Raw genomic sequence first — 13,096 nt, 5'->3', positions numbered from 1 at the left:
TGCATGCGACTCTGTGGAATAGGAAGACAGGAAACTACAAGTCACTTTCATTGTTTGAACTTTGGTTCTATCTGTGGGATGGAGGGTTCTCTCAGCTTTTTCTAAAAGATTTATTTACTTTATCTGGAAGACAGAGTTACAGAGAGTGAGTGAGTGAGAGAGAGAGAGGGAGAGAGAGAGAGAGAGAGAGAGAGAGAGAGCACTCTCCTGTCCACTGGTTCATTCTCCAAGTGGCTGCAATGACCAGGGCTGGGCCAGACCAAAGCCAGGAGCCAGGAACTTCTTCCAGGTCACCCATGTAGGTACAGGGACTCAAGCACTTGAACCATGTTCCACTGCTTTCCTAGGTGCATTAGCAGAGAGCTGGATCAGAAGTGGAGCAGCCAGGAATCTAACTGGCGCCTCTATGGGATGCCCATGTTGTAGGCAGCAGCTTAATCCACTACATCACAGCGCCAGACCCATCTGACAGCTTTTCTGAATGAGAACAAGGAGGAGTTTTGTAGATAAGGGGGCCTGAAGAGGATACCCTTGGACGTTCTTAAAGAACTTTCTAGAAGAATTCTGACCTCTAACATTCTTGTAGTGTGGGAACTAAGACGCCCGTCTTCCAGAGAGGCCTCATTACATCACTGCAAGAGCAAGAATGATAAAAATTCTGCCTGAGCCAGCATCTGCTACACAGCTCACTTGTGCCTTCCATTCCCGACCACGGGGAGCCTATCGCTCTGTGTTACTTGGTTTGGTCTCACAACATTCTTACAAGGAAAATAAAGCACATGTCACCATACCCTACCAGCAGATAAATGCACAGAGCCTGCTCTGTAGAGGGCAAGAAATAAAGCATAAAACAACCCTCTGCTGTCTGTATTTCCACAGAGATCACTTCAGCTTTCTAATAGCCAGTGTGTTATCCACTGAAGGGCTTCCCTTTACTAAGTAGCACAAAATCCAGGAAAGGTTGGGGCTTCATTTGTATGTCAGGCTTCCTAGTGTGCCACTGGGTCTCCAGGATCCACAGGTATCAGATCGGATAGCTGCAAAGTCACAGTTCTCTAGGAAGAAGAAAGCAGCATTGCATAATTGTATGGGAAAGCGTAACTCCAGGAAGCAGCAATGCCTAAACAGGGTTCCATTTTCAGAAAGACAGTTTCACTATACGAAATCCCTCAAAAAAGCATGCAAACCTTAATATGTACCTACAGAAAAAGTTATCAAATAGCACACAGAATTACATGTAGACAAGTAAGACACCAGAAATTAGGAGCATCCTGGTGGAATTTTGCAGAAACTATACATGGGTTTAGGGAAAGAAAATTGCTGGCAAAAAAAAGTGTGCCCTAGGATGTGCAAATTTGAAAATATTTTAATAAATAATTTGAAAGGTCTTGATCATTCTCCTTGAGATGTGGTAGAAGAGAAACACAGCCAGCAGACCAGTGCCACCCACTGTGGACACACAGGCACGTTAGCAAGACCTGGTGGAAGGCCACGCCACCCGTAGTTGGCTGTGCTACCTTTAAAAGGGGAAACCTATACCTTAGGCTGTTCTTGTTATCGGAGTCAGTGCTCCGCCAGCTGTTTGTAAACTGGAAGCAACTTCTGCTTTATCTCAGTCTGAACTTCACCGGTAGCCACTCAAGTAAGGAGCAGATCTGGGATCCAGGTGCGCAGAGAAGCTGGCTTGTTTGATTCTGCATGGAGATCTGAGAGATGCTGTAGGTGCCATGTAGAGTCAGGGCTAAGCCCTCTTGTCCAGTCCTCAGATTTCATTTTCATTTTCCCTCGGTTCTACCTGAGTGTGGCAATGCACCTGTCTTTCACTGGTTTTAACCATGACCCTGATAATGGTGAAATATGAATATTTCTCTGAACACTGAGGTCCTGGGCTCATGAATCTATTTCAAATAAAACATACACAGTGGGGCCAGTACTGTGGTGCAGTGTGCTAAGCCTCTGTCTGCAGTGCCAGTATCCCATATGGGCACCAGTTCAAGTCCCAGCGGATCTTCTGATCCAGCTCTCTGCCTATGGCCTGGGAAAGCAGTGAAAGACACACAAGTGCTTGGGCCCCTGCACCCACGTGGGAGACCTAGAAGAAGGTCCTGGCTCTTGGCTTCAGAAGGGCTCAGCTCTGACTGTTGTGGCCATTTGGGGAATGAACCATTGGTGGGGGAGGTGGTGAAATGCTCTCCACTTTGAGTGGATTCGGTCAGAACTCACCCAATGCTGCGCTTTTTCAAGGCTAGAAGCTCTGCTCACTCCGTTTCCTCTCACGATAAATTCTTCCTTCTCTTCTCTGATGCCAGCTGGTTCTTGAGTCCTACGCAGTGTCAGGAAATCTTTTCTGTGTCTCTGAATGCCTTCAGCGTCTGACCAGTGCTCGGTGCAGTGGCACTGGCAGGAAGTCAGGTATTTGTATCCCAGCCCCTGATGATTCTCCAGGATGAGAAATTTCTATGTGGGTGAGTGACTGAATCTCAATCCTCAATTTTGGGAGTTCCTGTACAGTGGGTTCAACAAAAGAGCAAGAGGACTGTCTGGCACACACCCTGGGCTGCTGAAGCTTTTCCACTTTCCTACATAGTTCCTTCTTTTTTCTTTTTTTAAATTCAGCCAAATGGGCAGCTGCTTGAGATCCAAGACCCTACTTTGCACCTCTTTTATACCCTGGTGATCTAAAACTGATGTCTTAAAAAGCAAGGTAAGCAGAGTATGCATGGTGCAGCTGTTTATTATTAAGATTTATTTTAGTGGCTTTATAGCACTTAAAATAGCGCCTTTTATAAGTGCAGTTCGATTTTTTCCATTACTTTTTGTTGTTGTTTAATAAAACCTACAGAACACAAGTTTGCTTCAGCTCCTATGTCGGTTTTCAGAACTGCCGTCCTGCTGCGTGCTACAAGTAAATATTAAAACCCTGCTTCATAAGTGCTATGGAGAGAAAGGTTTCCTGAGAAACGCGTCTCCGTCCACACACACTTCCAGCACACACCAGAGGGCTGAGTGGTTTCAGCGAGAGAGACGCTCACCGTTCCAGAGGCTGCGGGCCACCAGCAGGGAGCCGGTGTGCTGGGGTTCTGGTGAGAACTCTTGCTGGTTCCCAGGCCGCTGTGTGTTCCCTCTGCCTGCTCCTGGTCTCTCCCCACTGTGCCAGCAGGGGTGAACGGGGCCCTCTGATGTCTGCTCACAGGGACACTAATTCTCTGGGGTCCGGGCCCCATCCTGATGACCTCATCTAACTTTAGTTCCTTAGAAGGCTCCTGTCCCTAAACACTACGGGGCTGGAATTCAACATCAGAAACAGAGGGCGGTGGTCACTGATAATCCCTCACCCGCCCGCTCTTCACTGGGGTGCGGAGGTTCCAGTTCCTTTACTGCTTGAGTTGGTGGAGAAAGAGACTCCCTCAGAATGCCAGTCTCCATTTAGCACCCTCTCTGAGTGTCATTCGGTTTTTAATGTAAACTCCTAGTGTGGTTAAAACATGCTGCAAAGATCTCTAAGATTGGGAAATCTGTATGCAGAACACAGGGCCCAACCCCACCCGGCCAGAAAAGCACATGATTCCTGACTTTTTTTTTTTTTTTTTTTTTTTTTTTTTTGACAGGCAGAGTGGATAGTGAGAGAGAGAGACAGAGAGAAAGGTCTTCCTTTGCCGTTGGTTCACCCTCCAATGGCCGCCGCGGCCGGCGCGCTGTGGCCAACGCACCACGCTGATCCGATGGCAGGAGCCAGGAGCCAGGTGCTTTTCCTGGTCTCCCATGGGGTGCAGGGCCCAAGCACTTGGGCCATCCTCCACTGCACTCCCTGGCCACAGCAGAGAGCTGGCCTGGAAGAGGGGCAACCGGGACAGAATCCGGCGCCCCGACCAGGACTAGAACCCGGTGTGCCAGCGCCGCTAGGCGGAGGATTAGCCTAGTGAGCCGCGGCGCCGGCCGATTCCTGACTTTTTATGTTTAATTAAAAATGACGGGGCCGGTGTTGCAGCAGGTAAGTCCATATGAGGGCCAGTTGGAGTCCCGGCTGTTCTGTTTCCAATCCAGCTCCCTGCTAATGTGCCTGAGAGCGCAGCGGAAGATGGCCCAAGTGCTTGGAATCCTGCACCCACCTGGGAGGCCCAGAGGAAGATCCAGGCTCCTGGCTTCAGTCTGACCCAGTCCTGGCCATTGCAGTCATTTGTGGCGTGAACCGTTGGTGGGAAGGTCACCGTCACCATCTCTCTCTGTCACTCTCACCTCCCCCCTCCACTCTGCCTTTCAAATAAATAAAATAAATCTTTTAAAAGATTAGCAAAACCGTTATCCTGAACATACATAAATAAGAGCATTAGCCATTGAAAGGGACGTGGTTGGTGCATATGACAGGGCAGTGCTCATTTTTATAGCACCACCAAATACTAATTACTTTAATTCTCCTCTGTGGTCTGTCTTCTCTCTCTCTCTCTCTCTCTATCTCTCTCTTTCTGTCTCTCTCTCTCTCTTTCCCTCCCTCCCTCCCCCATACAGATAAACCACATACACAGTATGAGCAAAAAATATCAAAATAAGCAGTCATTTTTTCTGATTCTGTACGTACGTACACATGAGCTAATCTAACAATACGATTCAGTTCTAAGACCGATGGCACCACCCTCTAGAACCGTGAGCACACAGGTGGGCATCCCACAGCCAGGCACAGGGCACTGACACCAGCCCAGCAGGGCTGCTGCCCACTTCTCCGGATGTCTCTCCCCAGCCCCTACTCTATAATCCTGTATTCTTTAATATTTGCGCGAGTGCACAGTGGATCCTGATGAACATAAACTTGTACGGATTCCAGATTTGCCTTCAGTTGACAGAAGAGGCATGAAGCCGGGGTAGTCCATATCATTCAGGAGGTGACCTTGACCTACAGACGGTATCAATGACAGACAGCGCACTTCGGGGCCACCTGCACAGGAAGCTTGCCAAGGGCGATTCCGTGGGCAGGGGTTCAGGGGTTGGGGATGGGGCCCTGCAGTTTTTTACCTGGTGGCTGAAGCCCTGCCTGCATCCCACGGCCCAGGAGCCATGATTCTGTTCCAAGGCAGCCAGCCCCCGGTGCCCAAGGCAATTGCAGCCACAAAAGAGGGCTCTTCATAAAGAATTCAGCGAGATGTTTTCCTTTCATCCTCAGTTCAGGTTGCTCCTTCCAAGGGGAATGGAGAAGCCAACTCTGTTTCTGTAATGATTTTCCAGGAGGCATGTGTGTCCTCGCAGGGGTGGGGGCGGGGCCGGTGCAGACCCGAAGGGCAGCTGGGCCTCAGGCTTCCTGATTGAACTGTGTTCTCCTTAATGGATTATCTAGGTGATGGTCCCCTGCCCCGGTCACTCAGGCGGCTGCTTAGCCCTCGCCCTGTCCACGCAGAAGGTTGGGGCTTTGAGCGAGAGGGAGGATGAGCCCTGAGCCTGTGAAAGGACTGTCTAAATAAAAAATGAAGATAATAGAGCTTCAGAAACCCTTAAGGGCCAGAGGGAGTGAGGCAGGCCAGCTTTTGAAAGGAGGAGAGGCCACTCGCCTCTCCCTGCACCTGCTGTCTGAGAAGTGCTCTTACTGAAGAGGCCTGCGGTCCGATCTGCATATCAAATAGCCGATTTGCAGATGAGGTCATGCATTCTGCGTCTGTGTTTGCTGTGTTTAGCAGGAGGCCACAGAGTCCCACAGGCCCCCAAGTCAGCAGCCCCTCACCCACACTGAGTTCAAAACCAGGGTTGAGTTTAAGGAATAAATCTCTGAAATACCTAAGGCCTGGGTTAGTTCAAAGCACCCGAGACCTGCAACCAGTGAGGTTTTCTTTAGTGACTGGGGTTCACCAGCTCAAGTCTTGGATAAGGAGAAGACTCATGTATAATCCAGTTAGCGCTTCTCCTCTCCTTCTTGTCATCACACGGATCAGTGCTTCCGTGCATAAACACAGTGCCAGCTTTGGTCATGCCTAGCAGTGGCTTATTATCTGATCAAGTAGCAAGAGGGGAAATTAAAAATACGGTGCTGTCTACTTAAAATACATTAGTTTTCCCGTTTCCGATTATCTAGAGTCTGATGCGGGTAACTGATCCCAATGCTCAAGGAAGTTTTGTTGTTTCAGAATTCTGCTAATCTACTGGCTCTTACTATCTCTGTGTGCATGCACATAGATTTGTGTGTATATACACACATGTTTCAACCATAGGCTTTCACGATGCAATCCTGCAAAGGAATAAAGCAGCAAACAAAAGTGACCAATGCCTCTGTAATTCAATATTTGTCTGTTTCCCAAGAAAGGACAGAATTATTTCACTTGGCCTCATTCTTTAAGCTGGGTTTTCATATTGCTCTGTGAAAAGTGGGAAAATACCAGAGCAGAGTATTTTCTTAAAACTTATAATAAGGGACTGGGAAAAAATCAGTTCAGGTGCATTTAAGATGAAGCTGCTATGTTAACTTCTTCTGCTAGGTTAACTTCTTTTCATAAATTCTTGGGCAAAAATATTGTTGTATTTTCTGGTTCATTGTGGTGATTTTCAAGACCCTACTGCTGTTTCTGGCTGCAGAAGTTAACTTACAGATCTGGAACATTCTCTCGAGGCTAAGGAAAAGTCGCTGCCATTGCTGGGAATGACCATGATAGTCCAAAGATGACCGAAAATGAGGGAAAAAAGGCTAGGGCTTCAGGTTTAAGTAAAATATTAAAAAAATGTGTTTTCTTAAATTAATATATCATTCTATGAAATATTTTAGGTGCTTTACTTAGATGAAAAAGATCCATAAAACATAGAAAGGCAAATTTGCAAAATTAAAAAAAAATATGCCAGTGAAGTATGGTTAGTTAAGGATGCTTCTGTGATTGCTTGAAGGAAACTGAGGGGTACTCAGGAGTAAGCCTGTGGAGAGTGAAACGTACTCACCGCTCCTCAAAGACAGGTGATTCTACTGAGTGATACTGGGATACGATTTTTTGATGTCTTGCATAATAGACATAAAGTGTGGAAACTGAAGTAGGTGCTTGGCCTCGTTCCCACGGCTCTGATGTGGATGCCTGCGTCCCATATCTGAGTGCCTGCGTTCCAGTTCCAGCTCCACTCCCAATTCCACCGTCCTCCTCACGCACATCCTATGAGGCCGTGGTGGGGGCTCAGGTGGCCAGTCCCTGCTACCCCAGGGGGAGCCCACGATGGAGCTCTGGTCCTGGTTTGGGGCCCATCCCAACCCCAGCTGTGGTGATCACCATTTGGGGTGTAAGACACTGGCTCTTGCTGGCTCTGTGTGTTTGTGTGCGACTGTCTCTCTTTGTCTTTCAAATAAATAAATAATTTTTAAGTGTCTGAAAGTGCTGACTGTTACTTGCACAACGGTTGAGACTTTATATTCCTTTCAAACAGTTGGTTTCAGTTGATATTTTCTTTTTTCACAGGGAGAAGCTGTGGCTGAGAGAAGCTGCACCTACTCAAGACCACTCGGTGTGCAGAGAGCTGGGAGGACCTGGCATCTCCCAGCTCCCCCACGATGCTCTGCCCCTCCCCCACAGCTGCCCTGGGACTCACGTTGCAGAACTGTAGACTGAACACAGAGAACTACATAAGATGAAGAAACAGACAAACCGCAGGAGGTATTTCTAGTTAGAGAAGAATTTGTATTATGCCCAAGTGACCTTTTGAATGTCCAATATATTTAACTTCTGCATTTCTTTTTTAAAAGATTTATTATTTTTATTTTTTTTAATTTTTTTGACAGGCAGAATGGACGGTGAGAGAGAGAGAGACAGAGAGAAAGGTCTTCCTTTTTTTCTGTTGGTTCACCCTCCAATGGCCGCCGTGGCCAGCGCGCTGCGGCTGGTGCACTGCACTGATCTGAAGGCAGGAGCCAGGTGCTTCTCCTGGTCTCCCATGGGATGCAGGGCCCAAGCACTTGGTCCATCCTCCACTGCCCTCCCGGGCCACAGCAGAGAGCTGGCCTGGAAGAGGGGTAACCGGGACAGAATCCGGCACCCCGACTGGGACTAGAACCCAGTGTGCCAGCGCCGCGGAGCCTGCCAAAAGATTTATCTTTAACATTTATTTTTATTTGAAAGGCAGAGAGGGGCCGGCATTGTGGTGTAGCAGGTTAAGCTGCTGCCTGCAATGCTAGCATCCCATGGGTGCAGGTTCGAGTCCAGGCTGCTCCACTTCTGATTCAGCTCTCTGCTAATGGGCCTGGGAATCAGTGGAAGACAGCCTGAGTACTTGTGCCCCTGCCACCCACATGGGAGACACAGATGGGGTTCCCTGTTCCTTGCTTAGCCTGACCCATCTTTGCCTTGGCCCAGCCCTGGCCATTGAGGCCATTTGGAGAGTGAACCAGCAGATGGACAATCTTTCTCTGTCAATCCTCTCTGTAACTCTGCCTTTCAAATAATAAAATCTTAGAGAGTAAGAGAGAGAGAGAGAGAGAGAGAGAGAGAGAGAGAGAGGTACCATCTTCTGGTACATTCCTCAAAAGGCCAGGCCAAAGTTAGTAAACAGAACTCACCCACATATCCATGCAGATGTCAGAGATTCAAGTGCTCAGGACATCATGTGCTGCCTTCCCAGGCATCAGCAAGGAGCTGGACCAGACTTGCAGCAGCCTAGATTCAGACAGGATGCCCGCGTTCCAGGCTCTCCTCAACCCGCAGTGCACCTGGGGTCCTGTAGGAAGCCCGGTGATCTCTGCAGTTGAGTATTGACCCTGATTAACTAAAGACCCTCTTGCATATGCAGAATTGAATAATAAAGACTTAGCCAGACCAGGTATCCAAAAAGCACGGGAGTCATATTTGTATCTGGTTGTGGCTCCATCTCTGGCCTTTTTTTATAGAAGCCCTCAGCTGCAACAGCAGTGCAGGGGTTAAGTCCAGTTGTCCTCTAGGGAACCAGCAGGGACAGTCCACATAAGAGTCCTGGGCACATTACCCATCTGCTGTCTAATAAAGTAAATTTTAGTTTTATTGCTACTGATGTTTCTTTTTTTTTTTTAATAGTCAATTTTTTCAATATTCACACTGAATGCCAACTAGCCTGTTGTTTACAAATGCAGGGATATTCTCCATACTACAGAGAATTTCCGATTAAAAACTGTATTTATAAACATGTTCTAACAGTGTGGGTACTTCTATTTATAATGAGTTAGATTTAAATATTTCTAATGTGAAAATAACCACAAGCAAACAACCTAATCTGTGTCTGCCTTCTAAAAACAGTTGATAAAGTGTGTCCACTTTCTTGTTTACCCGTGAGACGTTCAATTTCTGCAAATCTCACAGCACTTGATTTCAGGATGCTGGGTACTTTGTGATGTGTTTGCCAGTTGTTGTTTTGTTTTTTTTTTTTTTTTCATAAACTGGAATCTTGATTTTTACAATAAGCCAACACTGGATTGTGTGTATGCCCTCCCTCCTCCTTGAAATACACATGAAAGATTCATTCCAAGTTCCTCAAGCTGCCCTTCAAACGCTTGCTTGTGTGCCGTGGTGTTGACAAGTGGTAATAGGAACACAAGTGCCTGGGAGCTTAATGAGCAATTCATCTGCATAGTGAGATTTGGGGAGGGTACAAATAAATCCACTGCAAAGCTGCTCAGGTTAGAGGGGAGAAATCTTATTTATCATGCTGCATAATAAAAAAACTATCTCCCTGTCTATAAACTCACGGCAGCCAGCATGGCAGCTACTTTGCCTGCTTGTGCTCTGAGCTTGATTGTTTTCCTGAAAGCAGTCTGTTCTCTGACCCAACACTAATGAAGACTGTGCTTGTGACTATCTGATTATTTATCCAAATATACCTGGTATGACTTAACACAAGAACAAACAAAAAAATTAAGCACTTCACTGATAAAACGTATGACGTAAGTAGGTGTACACATAAAATTCAATCTATAAATGGCACAGGAGGAACACGATAGATCAGTGGATGTGACTCAGAGGTAAATACTTTGGGGAACTTTAAGAGCTTTGTTGCACCAGGTCTTTAATTCCAAGAACACTACGGGACGTACAGTGGGGAGCAGGCTGGGTGCATTGCAACTGCTATTCCTTAGGTGGGGATCCCTTTGTTAAATTAGATAGCAATCAAAGCCTTGGTCTCTCCCCACCCCCTGGCAACTTCTTCCTATTTCATCACCCTCACCCTGCCTGAGATTAGAAAAATCAACAACGTGATTCCCAAAGCTAACGAATAGACAACTCCAAGGACTGAATGCGAGTTTTTTTGGCACCAAGTGTATATTCTAGTGGTAAATTCTGGGCTGTTTCCTACATCAATGGTCCATAGCCCTGTGCTTTTCTTAATAGGATTTATGCTTGTCGGCTTTCTATCTGGCCTGCCGTGGTGGATAAAGGGAGAGGCAGAGCCCCTGTGGTAACCACAGCCACCCCATCTCCCAGTGTTGACCAATTCCTGCTAAGCACAGAATAGGCCATGGAGGGAAGGCATGTCAGCTTATGCATAAACATGACGGCTCCTATCTGCAAGATTTCCTGACTGCTTAGCCAGATCCTTGTAGTAAACCCTATGATTGAAACATCTGCAACAGGAAAACAAGAAAATCTTAATTCTTTCCAGATTCAAACCCATTTCCAGGCAAATGTCACCAGACTCCACCGAGGGCTGGGGAAGCGGAATGCCTTATGCCTCTGCTGAGATTTGAAAAGGTTATTTCCACGTCTTTAACACGGCAGCGCAGAGGGCTGGGCCCTGAATGGCTGGAGTTGCTAGGAGATAAGTCCACCATCTGAGCCGGGGAGGGGGCTGGAGTTATCTCTAATTGACAGCTCCTTACCCTGAGGGTCTGATTCTAACCTTGACACCAGAACTATAATGAGAGGGCAGCTCCCCGTCACCCCTGCCTCTGGCACAGGCCGGGAGATTCCTGGGGGCCCGTTTTCTGGGTCCTGCTCTGTTTTGGGAGGGAGGCACCGCGGCCCCTGTCTGGGGCTCCCCTTGCCTGGCTGAGCGCGGGTCTGATCCAGGCCACCTGAATAAACTTTCCCTTTTTCTTAAGATGGCCTCGCTTTGAAATCCTAAGAGGATGCCCGGCGAGGCCCTCGCTGGACTTTGAAATGATTTGGAATCCGACCAGGGAAGGTGCATGTCTTTTTTCTTTTCTTTAAGGGAGGCTGTGGGGCGGGGAGCAGGCAAAGCGAGGACGAAGAAGAAAGAGAACAGCGCATCTCGGGTCGGGGCGGCCCCTCCCCCGGCCAGAGGCGCTCGCACCGCGGGTCCTGCGGCTCCCGGAGACGCGGTGAGGACGGGAAGTGGAAGACAAAGCCGAGCGCAGGAGGGGGCGCGGCCGCTGCAAGTGCCGACTTATTTCTCTGAACACAGTAGCCCAGATCTGTGCGATTTATACAAAGCCCGGAGCTCGCCCCCCGAGCGCGCCGCAGGCTCCTCTGGCCGGCAACCCTGGAACACACCCGCGAAGCCAAGGGCCAAGGACAAAGACGCCGCCCCATGTCGCCTTGGGATCTGGACCTGCCAATTCCCGGACTGCGGAGTCCTGACCCCCGCATCGCCCCCCAGAGGAGGAAGCACCACGTGGGGTTTCTCTGCTGGATGCACAGACCCTGGACAGGGACCTCGCATCTCATTAGAGATTACAATAACCGGCATGAGAACATAAGAGAAGGTGGCTAGGCATTCCTCCTAGCTTTGAGAGGAGTCTGGAATATGTAAAATAAACCAATACTACTTAATATTTGCACATATATTTGTTTATCTCCATGCATTTCTGCAGAAGCAATTAGATAGCCCCCCCTGGCCTTTGTCACCATGAACAGCTTGGACACTGATGTGTTTTCAGTGCCACTGAGAGGGGCCAGATACAAAAAGCCAGAATCCTAGCATTTTTCCTGATGAAAATTTTGCCATTTTCCTCTCTCCTTTCTAAATAAAAATTGTTGAAATAACTGCATACCAAGCAGGCTTGTTTGTAATGGGGTTGTTATTTTAAAATGCAACCTTGGAGGGAGTAAGACACACACTCACATCTTGAGAGATTTAATGATATTTTGATTCATGTTACAAATATGATTGAAAAAGAAAGAGGACATAGCCAGGAAAAAATGAAAAAAAAAATGGAATCATCCCTAGTCAGCTAAATAAGACTTCCTTCTCGAGTATCCTCTTTTTTAAAAAAAAAAAAATCTTCTATTTGAATGTAATTCTAATTTACAGAACGTTGCAAAAAGGTAGAAAGATCTCAGATAATGTACCCGGATCCCCAACTGTGTACACTTCGCTCATCTACTTTCTCCTTTGCAGGGTGTGTGTGTGTGCCTATGCCTTATTTTTTTTTTCTTGAGACATTTGGTAATATACTGGAGACAGAAAGCCCCTCTACCTCCAAATAAATAAAGTCCAGGGTCCTTTTCCTAAGACCAAGATGCCCGATGCAGGGACTGGACAACTCCCCCAGTCAGGAAATTTAACCCCAGTGGAAAACTTATCTAATCCGCCATCTCCTGACAGTGTCCTTCGCTGCAATGAGTTCCCAGTCTTGCAGGAATTTCAGGGTCACACACTGCTGTGGTTGACCAGAGGTGGTTTCTAGGACTTCACCAAGACAGAGGTGGGAGTGCAAGGCAGGATAATGCCACCCACTACCCATCGTTGGCTTGGAGAGAGGCACCCATGAGGAGTCACAGCACAGGTTCTGGGGGGCCCAGCCGTGCATGAGAGAAACTTGCCCTCCCCTAAGAACAGAAGCCGTGTTATTTTCACACATCACCTAAAGCTCATTGAAAATAAATATTTTGTATAAAAAATAAATAAATTTGTTATGAGCGGTGACAAACGCCAGTCACTATGAAATATTTGTGGGACTCAGTGTGTGATTCCAAAGGTCCTTAAGCCGGGGCATCTGTGAGTGTTAGGGATGCTTGCCTCACAGCTGGAGGGGCTGAGAGGAGGAGAGACTGAGAGACAGGAAGAACAAGGGAGCTGGGAGAGGATGAAACACTCAGCTCAAGATGCAGAGAAAGAAAATGGGTGGAGAACAAACCGGAAGCATCCATTATAGAAGTGAAATGTTTGTATCCTTCCCATGATTGTGGAAAAAAATTTGTGAACAGGAATCCTGCTGCAG

At 47.5% G+C, this 13,096-nt stretch overlaps 1 long non-coding RNA gene across 2 annotated transcripts in view; it reads left to right on the top strand.

Moving 5' to 3' along the window:
* Positions 1-12,804, top strand: part of LOC127487513 (uncharacterized) — a 124,747-nt gene extending 111,943 nt beyond the window's left edge. Inside the window, exons 3-4 of one of the 2 annotated variants that reach the window (XR_007914381.2) lie at positions 7,413-7,607; positions 11,125-12,804. This is a non-coding gene — a long non-coding RNA (uncharacterized lncRNA). Of the gene's footprint in view, positions 1-7,412; positions 8,402-11,124 lie in introns of those variants that run through there. The other variant, XR_007914380.2, reaches the window with a different exon arrangement.
* Positions 12,805-13,096: the final 292 nt, after the last annotated feature.

Source organism: Oryctolagus cuniculus, chromosome 2 (genome assembly GCF_964237555.1).
Source record: "Oryctolagus cuniculus chromosome 2, mOryCun1.1, whole genome shotgun sequence".
In the NCBI taxonomy this organism is placed as follows: domain Eukaryota; kingdom Metazoa; phylum Chordata; class Mammalia; order Lagomorpha; family Leporidae; genus Oryctolagus; species Oryctolagus cuniculus.
Note: the sequence above shows the minus strand (reverse complement) of the source record. Positions and strands in the feature narration are given on the sequence as shown.